The sequence below is a fragment of the Camelus ferus genome, chromosome 7 (assembly GCF_009834535.1).
Source record: "Camelus ferus isolate YT-003-E chromosome 7, BCGSAC_Cfer_1.0, whole genome shotgun sequence".
Taxonomy (NCBI): domain Eukaryota; kingdom Metazoa; phylum Chordata; class Mammalia; order Artiodactyla; family Camelidae; genus Camelus; species Camelus ferus.
In genome coordinates this window covers 76228318-76240713 of record NC_045702.1, presented here as the reverse complement: position 1 = coordinate 76240713, position 12396 = coordinate 76228318, and the positions used below count along the sequence as shown (strand labels likewise).

The 12396-nt window shown below is 35.9% G+C and overlaps 1 pseudogene; it reads right to left on the bottom strand.

Annotated features, from left to right (window-relative positions):
• Positions 1 to 11930: 11930 nt before the first annotated feature.
• Positions 11931 to 12105, bottom strand: LOC116665121 (annotated as a pseudogene).
• Positions 12106 to 12396: the final 291 nt, after the last annotated feature.

The window sequence follows — 12396 nt, the reverse complement described above, 5'->3', positions numbered from 1 at the left end:
AGCACATCATATCTAATGAAGGAAATCCTGGCAGTTGACGAGCTTGAGGTCAATACAAAGATCAGGGCTGGGCCAGGAAGCCATATTGAGGGTGATTCATCACAGAAGCTTGCTTGGAATTGCAGGTACAGTTGGTTCCCTCCCCACTCACCTTCCATCATTTATTTGTTCAACAAATACTTGCTGAGCACACTGCAAAGTACTAGGCCCTGTCCCAAGTGCTTCTTCCTAAAGAAGGTGGGCAGGTGGCCTAAGGAGGGCACCAGTGAAGTGCTAAAGCCTGTGGAAGGAGACTGGAGCCCGTGCCTACTTGAGAATCCACTGCAGCTGTGGTGGGAGGAGGGGAAGGCAGCTCTGCCTAGAGAGAAATGCTGAACCTGTTCCATGTGAAGGACAGCCCTCCAGCCCTCCTTAATTAGGTGATAGTGGGGTTCCCCCGCCTGCCTGCTGGCTCTGCACCCACGCATCTCATTAGGCATGCTGGAAAGCAAGTTCTGCTGCTTGCTCGGAAGCAGCCAGCCCTCCGTTTAGGGGGAGGCCAGCTGGGGAACAGAGCATCACTGCTTAAGAAACCCACACCCATGACTCCTAGACTAACCAATGGAGGCCTTTGCTCATGTGTCTGAGTGAACGTCAGGGCTCCCCAGAGAGGAGGAAGGGCAGCAGCAGCACGAAAGAGATGGACCAGGATGAACACACTGAATAACAGGCCCCATGGGAGACAGAGATAACTAGAAAAAGAAGGGACTTTCAAATTGTCCTAATTAGTATGCTCAGAGGATCATGCATCTATCAAACAAAAAGTCTGCAATGAAAGGGGATTAATTGGACAACTGGGAAGAGTGATTGCCAAAATAACGTAATGGCTTGGAAGAATGATCAAGTGGAAAGCTGAAGGCCTGGTGATTGGGAGGACAAAGTAGAGGAAGCCTCTCAGAATAGAAGTTAAAAAGGCAGCGGGTGGAGGATGTGTCAAGTAAAGAAGGAGAGAACAAAGATAAGAGTGGAGAAATACATAATAGAAAATTTTCTCTAACTGAAGACTCACCAGGTGTCATGCAGGACTAATTAAAAAGGTCTACACATTCTAATGACATTTCAGAAATTCAATAATTTTCCATAGAGGGAGTTGAAAAGCCATGGCGCTTTTGCAAAGTATCCACATCAGACCATTTTCAGATTTCTCACTGCCAAATGCTGGAAGATGTTGAACCAGTGTCTTCAAAGATTGAGAAGTGTTGGAACCTAAAATGCTATACTTAGCTAAGGCATCAACCAAATATGGAGGCAAAATAAAAATATCTCCACACAGAGATATTCAAAAGCCTATCTCCCTACATGAGAAATTTTTTTAAGAGTTTCTCCAGCAATATAAAAATAAACCCAGGAAAGGAAGATGACATGGGAGGAGCAGTTAAAAATTAAAGTAAAATACAATATGTTTAATGATATTAAAAATAAGTATATAAGACATCAATATTTGGAAGATTCTTTTATTACCAGTATGTTCATAACATGGGGTTGTATTTTCCTTTTTCTATTAGATGCAGTACACTATTTGGTTCCATAAGGATACTTGCATATTCACAGCTTTTACTTCAGTTTTCCTCTTTTAGAATTCATTTATTCATTCAACAAATATTTTTTGAGCACCTGTTAACCAAGAACTGTTCTTGGCATTGGGCATATTTAGTGAACACAACAAAACTCCCCACGTTGACTGACTTTCTAGTGGGGACACACAAGGAGCATCTAGATATATAATGTTAAGTCATTATAAATGCTATGAAGAAAATTAAATAGAGGAAGAAAATAGGGAGCAACTGAGGTAGAGAGGAGGATGTTGCTCTTTTAGATAAGTTGGTCAGGGAAGGCGCCTCTGGGGAGGTGGCATCTGAGCTGAGATCTGAATCAAGTGAGGCAAATGCAAAGGCCCTGAGGCACAGGGATGCATGCTGCAGCAAAGAGGAAATTTAACTTTAGATTTAAGTAGGTAAACAGTATAAATATGTCAACAAAGTAAGATGATGCTATAACTAGCAAAAAGGGAGATTAAAAACAAATGCATTAATTACTGATTTTCAGAGAGGAATCAGTAGACTCATATGATATTGATAATTTAAGAAGTAGGTGACTTCATGTAATAAAGACAAAAAGGTAGCCACTAAGAGAAGTAGAAATAAAAGCCAACCAGACCCCTTGGGAGGTAAATAGGAAGAGTCAGAGATGTGTTACAAGTATAATAAATCACTTATGTCCCAGAAGTAAAAAATACAGTGTAAAATTAATAAGTCAGGATACAAAAGGAAAAGAATAATGTTATAATGAACTAGAGAATTAAGCCAGAAACCAGGAAGAGTGGTAGTCTCTGTAGGTGAACGTGGGAATAAGGGAAAACTTTCACTTCTCGTTTTCTACCCATTAGTCCTACTTCAGTTCTTTCTGCCTTTTCTTTTTATCTTGCATGCATAACTGTAATTTTAAAATGGCTTAAAAATAATACAGAACCTGTTTTGAACCAAAAAGCATTTAAAGAAACTAAAAATATAAACAACAACGATAATGGTAATAATTAGATGAATTTGGGAAAAAGGGAAAATCATAACAAGTTTGAAGGTTGTAACATTCAAGGTTATGTTAGTATTTAAAAACTTTTTAAGATGTATGTGAAGTGGAGATTTCTCATGGCTTAGCCTTTAAAAGATTAATACTCTGCTGAATATTTCTCGAAGTTCTGTTAATTCCAACAGAAAATTCCCTTTTTGAAGATAATGATTCACTGGAGACATCTTAGGGAATGAGCCAAATAATTCCAGCCAGAAGTTCTTGACCAACACAGAATGTCAGTTTCACTTGAAATCTGACCTGCTTTTCTAAGTTTAATTTACATGATGAGAAGATGGAGACTTTGTTGTGATATATGTATTTATAAAGGACCTAGAAATATGAAGATGGTAATCAAAATTTGAACATAGTCTTTTTTTTAATTGGTCAACATTTTGTGTGGGGTTTATAAATTTTGCAAGATGACAGCTTCTACCAGGAAAAGAACACAAATCTTTTGTTGGTGTTTTAAGACATGTTACTCAGCTGGCAGAGGGAGACAGGGCTGTGCAGCTTTTAGCAGCTACACTTCAACTAGCAATAAGAAAGATGATGTCAGCCTGCAAGGAATCATCGGACGTATCTTGGAGACCACACACACAGACCATTTTCCAGATGAGGAAAATGAAACCCAGAAGAGCAAGTTGAATTGGGCCACAGTGAGCACCCGTCATCTCCAACACCTGGTTCAGTGCTCTTTCCGAGGAGATAGTACTGTCCTCTCAGCATTTTGAAAATGTGTGAGGGCATTGTCAATTGTCACAATGATTACGTGGCTTTACTGGCATTTTAATGCGTGGAGACCAAAGACGGAAGATGTCTGCCATGCAGGGACATTCACGCCTAATGAAGTCTTGTCCTTCACCCCACACAACTTTCAAATGTCCTATCACATGTAAGTTGAAAACCTGTTTATAATTATCTGACTCTAGGAGAAACTCATGTTACAAATAAACACAAGTTTTTTTTTTACATGTTTTATAATATACCCTGAATTTTCCAAGAAAACAGTTATCATGTATATGAAAGGAAGATTTCATAACACATAACAGTGTTATGTTCTGATCCTTAGCAAGAGTTTTTCACCATTTCAAAACACCGCATCTCCGTCAGCACCATGCAGTGTATTCAGTTCACTATACAACACACTTGTGTTACTCTGCACTTGTAACTGGTCATATTTACTTTGATTGATTCTACATTAAGGTGCAATTGTCTGATTATTTAATTAAGCCTTCTTGTATAATAAATATCTGAACATTTACATATTGAAATGTCTATTTCCTTTATTTCTGCTTTATAATATAGTTGGAACATACATTATATTGGTCCTTTATGAAATTATATTTGAGGATAACTTAGATGATCAATGAATTTCATTTATGGATAGAATAATTAAAAGGGAACTACAAAATATTTCTGATAACAACTTTTGGCAATAATCCCCAAGTTGACCTACAAATTGAATGCAAACCGTAACAATTCCAATTGCCGTTTTTGCAGAATGGACAAGGTATTACTAAAGTTCATGTAGAAATGAAAAGGACTCCAAATGGCCAAAACAGTCTTGAGAGAGAAACTCAAAGTTGGAGGACTCATACTGATTTCAAAACCTAATGCGAAGCTGCAGATACCCACAAACAATGTGGTGTTGGCATAAGGACAGACATAGATCAATGGATAGAACTGAGAATCCAGAAATGAATCCATAAATCTATGGTCAATTAATTTTTGGCAAGGTTCCAAGCTTATTTGATGTGAAAAGAAGACTCTTTTCAACAAATCGCACTGAGACAACTGGGTATTGATGAAGACTGTCTCCTTGACCTAATTCCACTCAGGCTTTTCTAAACCCTCCATGCCTCAACTTTCAGTGTCCATCCTGGTTGGGCTTGCATCACCCAGTATCAACAAGAATCTTTTAATTCTATTTAGGAAGAACCCCCACTGTCACTGTCTAATAAAATTCCTCGTGCCCCATTGGTCCCACAGGTGATCTCTGATCACCCTGGTCTGGCTTCAGCAAGAATACTGTCAAGTCAGCTTAGCCAGAATCCCCCCCTTAATCCTGATGTTTTCTTTTAATAATTTTTCACAAACTAACTCTCCCCTTTCACCCCTCTCCTTGGCTATAAATCCCCACTTTTCCATATTGTATTTGGAGTTGAGCCCAATCTCTGTCCCCTGTTGCAAAACCCCATTCCAATAGTTTCAAATAAAGTCGTCTTTATCATCTTGAAGTGGTCAGAATAATTTTTTCTTTGACAATATCCACATGCAAAAGCATGAACTTGGACCCCTACCTCACACCATATACAAAAATTAACTCAAAATAGATTAAAGATATAAATGTAAGAGTTATAAAACTCTTAGAAGAAAGCATAGGTATAGATCTTCATTACCTTGGATTTGGCAACAGTTTCTTAGGATACTAAAAGCACAAGAACAAAAGAAAAAGTAGATAATAGGACTTCATTAAAATTTTAAAACTTGTGTGTGTCATAGGACACTATAAAAATAGTGAAAAGACAACCCATAGAATGGGAGAGAATATTTGTTAACTAACATCTGATAAGGATCTAGTATCCAGAACGTATAAAAAACTCACAACTCAACAGCAAAAGACAACCCAATTTAAAAATGGGCAAAGGATTTGAACAGGCATTTCCTCAAAGAGGTACAAATGGCCAAAATGCATATGAAAAGATGCACAACTTCATTGGCCATCAGGAAAATGCAAAGCAAACCCACAATGTGATACTGCTTTATACCCACTTGGATGGCTATAGTTAATAATAATGACAACTTTTGGCACAGATGTGAAGAAATTTGAAGCCCATACATTGCTGGGGGCAATGTAAAATGGCACAGCTGTTGTGGGAAACAGTTTGACATTTCTCAAAATGTTAAACGCATATGACCCAGCAATTCCATTTCTAGCTAAACACCCAAGAGGAATGAAAACATTTCACACAAAAACTTGTACATGAATTTAATAGAAGCATCACTTGCAATAACCAAAGTGTGGAAACAACCCAAATGTTCATCAGCTTATGAGTCGGTAAACAAAACATGGTATATTAATACATGGAATATTATTCAGGCATGAAAGGGGATGAAGTACTATTACACGCTACTATGTGGTTGAACCTCAAAAACAATGCTAAGTGAAAGAATACAGATACAAAGATGCCACATGCTGTCAGATTTCATTTATATGAAATGTCCAGAATAGGCAAATGTGTGGAGACCGAAAGTGTATTAGTGGTTTCTAAGAGAAGGGAGAATTAGAAGTTACAGGGTTTCTTTTTAGGGTGATGGAAATGTTCTGATATTAGATAATGGTGAGAGTTGCACAACATTGTGAATATAATAAAAAAAAATCACTGAGTTGTAATGGTTAAATGGTTAAAATGGTGAATTTTATGTGAATTTTGTCTTTTAAGATGTTTAGTAATAAACAGATTACATATTATATTTTAATGGAAACAACTATTTTTCATGATAAAAAAATAGAAGAATGGTATTGTTTCACCTTTTGGCAAGTGTCTTTGATGTCTGGTCTCATATCTGCTTTTCCATTCAGTCTGTTGCAATATGTTGTTTTGGTTGAAGACTATTCTAGCCTTAACCAGAAATGTAGTTGAAAAAGAGGTACTTCACCTATGAAAATGTTTAAAAGTTGAATATTTAAATGTAAAAGACTGACCGTACCAAATGTTGGTGAGAATGTGGAGCTTCATAGCACTCATACTCTTACTGGAGACACTCAAGTGGTACAAGGACTTTGGAAAACAATTTGCTGGTTCTTGAAAGTTAAACATACCCCTACCGTATGAGCCAGTGATCCTATTCCTATATATTTACCAGAGAGAACTGAAAGCACAGTACATACAAAGTCTTCTACATGAATGTTAACAGCAGCTTTATGTGTAGTCCCCCAAACCAGAAACAACCCAGGTATCCATTTACAAGGTGAGTGCACATACAAATTGTGATACATCCATACCACGCAATTCGCCTCAGGAATGAACTATTGGTTCATGCAACAGTGTTGTGAGTCTCAAAATAATTATGCTGAGGGAAGGAAGCCAGACCCCCCCCCCCAAAATACTGTATGACACCATTTGTAAGACATTTTAGAAAATGCGAACTAATCTGTGAGAAAGCAGATCAGTGGTTGCTTAGGTTTGGACGTGTGTGGGGAGATTGGAAGAGGCAGGTTACCAAGGGGCACGAGGAAACTTTTGAGGGTGAAGTTCATCATCCTGGTTATGGTAAACATTTCTCAGGTGAATGTCAAAAGTTATCAAATCCTAAAAGAAAAAAAGTTATCAAATCTTACCTTTAACATGCACAGTTTATTGTAATTCAACTTCACCTGTAACAAAGCTGTTAAAAATAAATGATATTTTTTTAAAGAAAGAAAGCATCAGCCAAATATACACACAGATCTTGCTCAGATCCTATTTTGAATCACTTTGTAAAAATGCTTGAGACAATAGGGAACATTTGAATACCGACTGGGTTGTAGATTATATTAAGGAACTATTAGTAGTTTTTGGTGTGATAATGGAGTTACGTTAAAAAGTATCTTACCTCTTACAGATACATATTGAAGTATTTACAAATAAAATTATATGATGTCTGGGATTTGCTGAATTGGAGGAAATGATGGGTATGTATGAAACAAGATTAGCCAAATATTACTAATACTGAATTTAAATGATGGTTACATGGGGATTTGTTATACTATTCTTTCTACATATGTGTATGTTTGAGATTTTCCATAATAAATTTTTGTATCTTTTTGTGTATATGTATATATATATTTTTGTTGTTGAAGTATAGTCAGTTTACAATGTTGTGTCAATTTCTGGTGTACAGCGTAATGCTTCAGTCATACATGAACATACATATATTCGTTTATATTCTTTTTCACCATTAAGTTACTACAAGGTATTGAATATAGTTCTCTGCACTATACAGCATGAACTTGTTTCTCTGTTCTATGTATATCAGTCAGTATCTACAAATCTCTGACTCCCAGTTTATCTCCTCCCACCCCCCTCCCACCTGGTGACCACAAGTTTGTTATGTCTGAGGGTCTGTTTCTTTTTTGCAAGTAAGTTTGTTTGTCTTGTTTTTAGATTCCACATGTAAGTGATATCATATGGTATTTTTCTTTCTCTTTTTGGCTTATTTTATGTAGAATGACAATCTCCAGGTCCATCCATGTTTCTGCAAATGGCATTATTTTATTTTTTATGGCTGAATAGTATTCTATTGTGTAAATATACCACAACTTCTTTATCCGGTCATCTGTCGATGGGCATTTAGGTTGCTTCCATGTCTTGTCTATTGTAAATAGTGCTGCTATGAACATTATTGTTGTTTGGCTTTTTAAAAGGAGATTTATTTTAGTCATGCTCCAGAACAGTGGAGTGGACTAAATGGCTTCTAATCTTCCCTTCTGAGAAAACATACCTTTTCTCTTAAGTAATGATCTCTATCATAAACTATCCACTTCTCACTAGATGCAAAAAAATCAAAGTCTGAAGGACCCAAGGGGTTTCTGGACCAATTACTCATAAATCTCTATGTTGATATACTGCCAGAAACATTGCTTCAAAAATGAAAAAAAAAAAAAAAAAGAGCCCGTGGCATAGGATAAAAATGCTATTTTAAAACTTCTTTCTTCTTAACTCACCCAAAAATCTCACAGAAATAGCCTGCCACTGGAGAGAGAACATCTGAACATTCTTACCATTACTGTGAAACTCAAACAAAGCAAATTGCATTTTTATTAACTGGAGGAGAGTAGAGGTGATCTGATCTTTTCTGACTACATACAAGTTTTCTAAATAAAAAACTGGGCCAACTGGAAACTGTCTCTAGGGGGGCAAACAAGATACATGGTTGTCAATGTATTTTTAAAAAATTTAAAATGTGACTCATACAAATAGAGAATGAACATGTGGAAAACATTTTTTCAACTCATTAATGAAGAATTAAACAGAATGATGAGGCTGGTTCAAGGAGCATTTGAGGAACTGGGTATTGATAGGCCTTTCAAAAAAGAAATTTTAAGTAAAATTGTTTACCTTTTACCTGGATGAATCCCCAGAGAACTACACTATGTGAAAAAGGCCAATCCCTGAAGGTTACATACTATATGACTCTTTTACATCATATTCTTGAAATGACAAATTTACAGAAGTGGAGAACAGAGTAACGGTTGCCGGGGTTAGGAAGGAGGGAGGGCTTGAGAAAAGTGATGTGGCTCTAAAATGGCTGCATGGGGGATCCTTGTAGTGATGGAAATCCTCTGCGTCTTACCTCCATCCGTATCAATATTCTGGCTGTGATATTGTATTAATAGTTTTGCAAGATATTTATTCTCCTGGAGGGGGTTGGGGAATAGCTCAGTGGTAGAGCACATGCCTAGCATGCACGAGGTCCTGGGTTCAATCCCCAGTGCCTCCACCAAATAAATAAATCTTAAAAATAAATTAAAAAAAAAAAAGATGTTACTATTGGCAAAACCAGGTAAAGGATATACAGCATCTCTCTGTGTTATTTCTTATACCTGAATGTGAATCTAAAATAATCTCAAAATTAAGAGTTTAATGGAAAAAAATATCGTTCTGTTAGATACAAAACTAGTTAATGTCATATGACAGTAACTCTGTAACTTTGGTGTTATATTTGTACCAAATTAATTTTACCTTTACTGGACAAAAGTCTGCAAGTTAACATGTGAATTCATAAAATCTAGGACTTTACTTGATCTTGAATAGTGAGACAAAGGGGCTCCTTTAGAATAAGGTCAGCAGACTGTGGTCAGCAGGTCACATTGAGCCACTGGCCTGTTTTGCTGTAGCCCAGGAGTTAAGAATGGCTTTTACATTTTTATTTTTTTATTTTTTATTGACTTTTACATTTTTAAAGGATTATAAAAAACAGGAACAGAAGGGGAAAAAAAAAAACAAACCTGGATATTTACTATCTGGCTCTTTACAGAAAAAGTTTGCTGACCCTTAGATTCTAGATAATTAAGTAATACTTTGATAGGCCTGTTAAACAACGTTTCAGTGAGACATTGAAAAGGCATGCTGCCTTCTGTTTGCCTTATTTCTGTGTTTTGGACAATAGTTTTTTAACAATTAGAACTAAAATTACAATGAACGAGTTTGCATTCCTTCTGCCCAAACCATCATAGTTTCAAAAATCCCTCATGCTGTTTTCTTTAAGTAATTCCTCGTGTATTTCCTCATCTGAATAATACTGGTCTTCAGGCAGCCTCTCAATTCAGAACTCAATGTTGAATATGGTCCTATTACATCATAGCTTGAGGAAAATCCAGGGGTAACCCACCTTTAATGATATATTTTTGCAGCTGCAGTTTTTTGTAGTCACTATAATGTTAAAGTATTCACAGACTTTACCCCAAATTCTCAGCTAATAAAGGCCTACTAAATTCGCTTTCACTTTTTTGTTTATTCTCAAGGGTTATTAGGAAATTCAACTTCAGGTGTCAGAAGAAAATGTAATTTTGTTCCACCAAAAATACTTCTCATGATAAATGTTTCTTTGGTGGAAGGAGAGTAGGTGATTTTTAGATATTTTATGTAACCAAACAAGTACGCCATTTGACTGAGGTGGCTCTATGTCTTGATAGCCTCCTTAAGCAAACATAAGCCCGAGTGAATTCCTGTAGATGTCTCAAGGGTAAGAAACTGAAACCTAAGAACAACCAGCTACAAAGCCAACAAGGCTTTCCTAAATAAGGCAGCTGCTTAGCCGATCAAGTGTATTCCTTTCTTCGCTTCCAGGTCTGCTCTGTACACGTCTTTCCCCCAGCTACTGTCATTCGAGTGTTCCTAACTGTTTCTGGTTTGGCACTGCCAAGTCAAACTGATGTTTGCTCAAATGAACTCTTCTAAATGTCAGTATTACTTTAGTTTATATTTTAAGATCATTCATTTAAATATTCTCAATTTATAGAGTTTTTTTTCTTCATTAGTTTCAAGTAATAAATACCACCGTCTCATTTCTTGTTGAAATGTTTTATGCCTCTAAGAATTACCTACGTATAAATATATTTTGTATTATCTATGCCTACATGTACATATGTATCTATATGCATTGTATATTATAAAATGTATACATATGATATCACTTATATGTGGAATCTTAAAAAAAAAAAGACAAATGAGCTTATTTACAAAACAGAAACAGACTCATAGACATAGAAAACAAACTTACAGTTACCAGTGGGTGAAGGGGGTGGGAAGGAATAAATTGGGAGTTTAAGATTTGCAAATACTACTATATATAAAAGATAAATAACAAGTTCACAGTGTATAGCACAAGGAACTATATTCAATATCTTGTAGTAACTTATGGTGAAAAAGATTATGAAAACAAATATATGTATGTTCATATGACTGAAGCATTATGCTGTACACCAGAAATTGACACAACATTGTAAACTGACTATACTTCAATTAAAAAAAAAATACACAAAAAAATAATAAAAAAAAGTGTATGCCTCTAAGAATTAGAAACACTTCTATTTCAAACCAAAGATTTCCATTCAAGTATGTCAAAAATTCAAGAGCTCACTTTGGTATTCTTATATATGTATAATAATTATTATTTTAATGGAAGACAGTTCTTACTAATCTGAGCTGACTATATTATTTCTTCTTTGAAGCTTGCTTTTCTTTTGCTTCAGTATATCATTTTATAATTATTCCAGTGTCAATATAAGAGTAAGAAAAATGTTATAACTTGAAAGGATTTGTTCAGGGATTAAAAAACAGAAGTGCTGCTTTACAAAGCAGGTACATTTATGGAGCGTATTACTAGCAGGAATAGTATGATGATTGAAATTCCATATAAATGGATGAAGAACTCAGGGAAATTAACTAAGAGATCCTAAACTTAAAAACTGTAAATGTGGCTAACCTTTTGAGGTAAAGTCCTGTCACATATTAATTTCATTCTTTACAAAACCACAGAAGCCCCATGAGACAAGTATTGTCCATCTTATATTACAGAGAAGGAGACTGAGAACTAGTAAGATTTCATTACTTGTCCACAGTCACCGCTAGGGAGTGGCAGAGGTGGGGCAGGAAATCAGTTGGCCTTCTGGCCAGGATTCTAAGACAGTGTTGAATTCAGTATGACTTTAAAGGACACTTTCTTCATAGTTTTAATTTCCACTATCATTTTATTATAAAGGTACTTATGCTATGAACTTATTAAATGAGTGGTTAATGAGGTACAGATTTAAAAATGAACACAGCCACAACTATTTACAGGAACCCATCTGAATTTATTTGCCCTCCCCCCTACCACTAGCACAAATTATGCAGTCGAGTTTCCCACATTTGGGGAAATCACAGGGGTCAGCACATCTGGAGTGCAATGGGTAAGCCTCGCCCTGGGAAAACCACCTTTGTGATCATGGTATCTCTCCTGCCAGGTAAGAATATTTGCCTTTTTTGATAAAAAGTTTAAGCTTAACTGCACACACACACACAAATCATCAGAGATTTGGCACTTTTAAAAACCTCTTTTGAGCAAATAATTTAATGTCTTTAGATTGTATATATAAAAGTAGGAGAAAAGATCAAGTCTTTGTGTTTTGGGCTCCAATCATAATGAAATTTGTTTAAATGCTTTATTTCTGTCAAAAAGTGATAGATGTGATATATTATAAATGATGAAGTCATTTTATACCATTTAAGCCAGTTTGAAATACCTTAAGCAAAAAAAGTAATA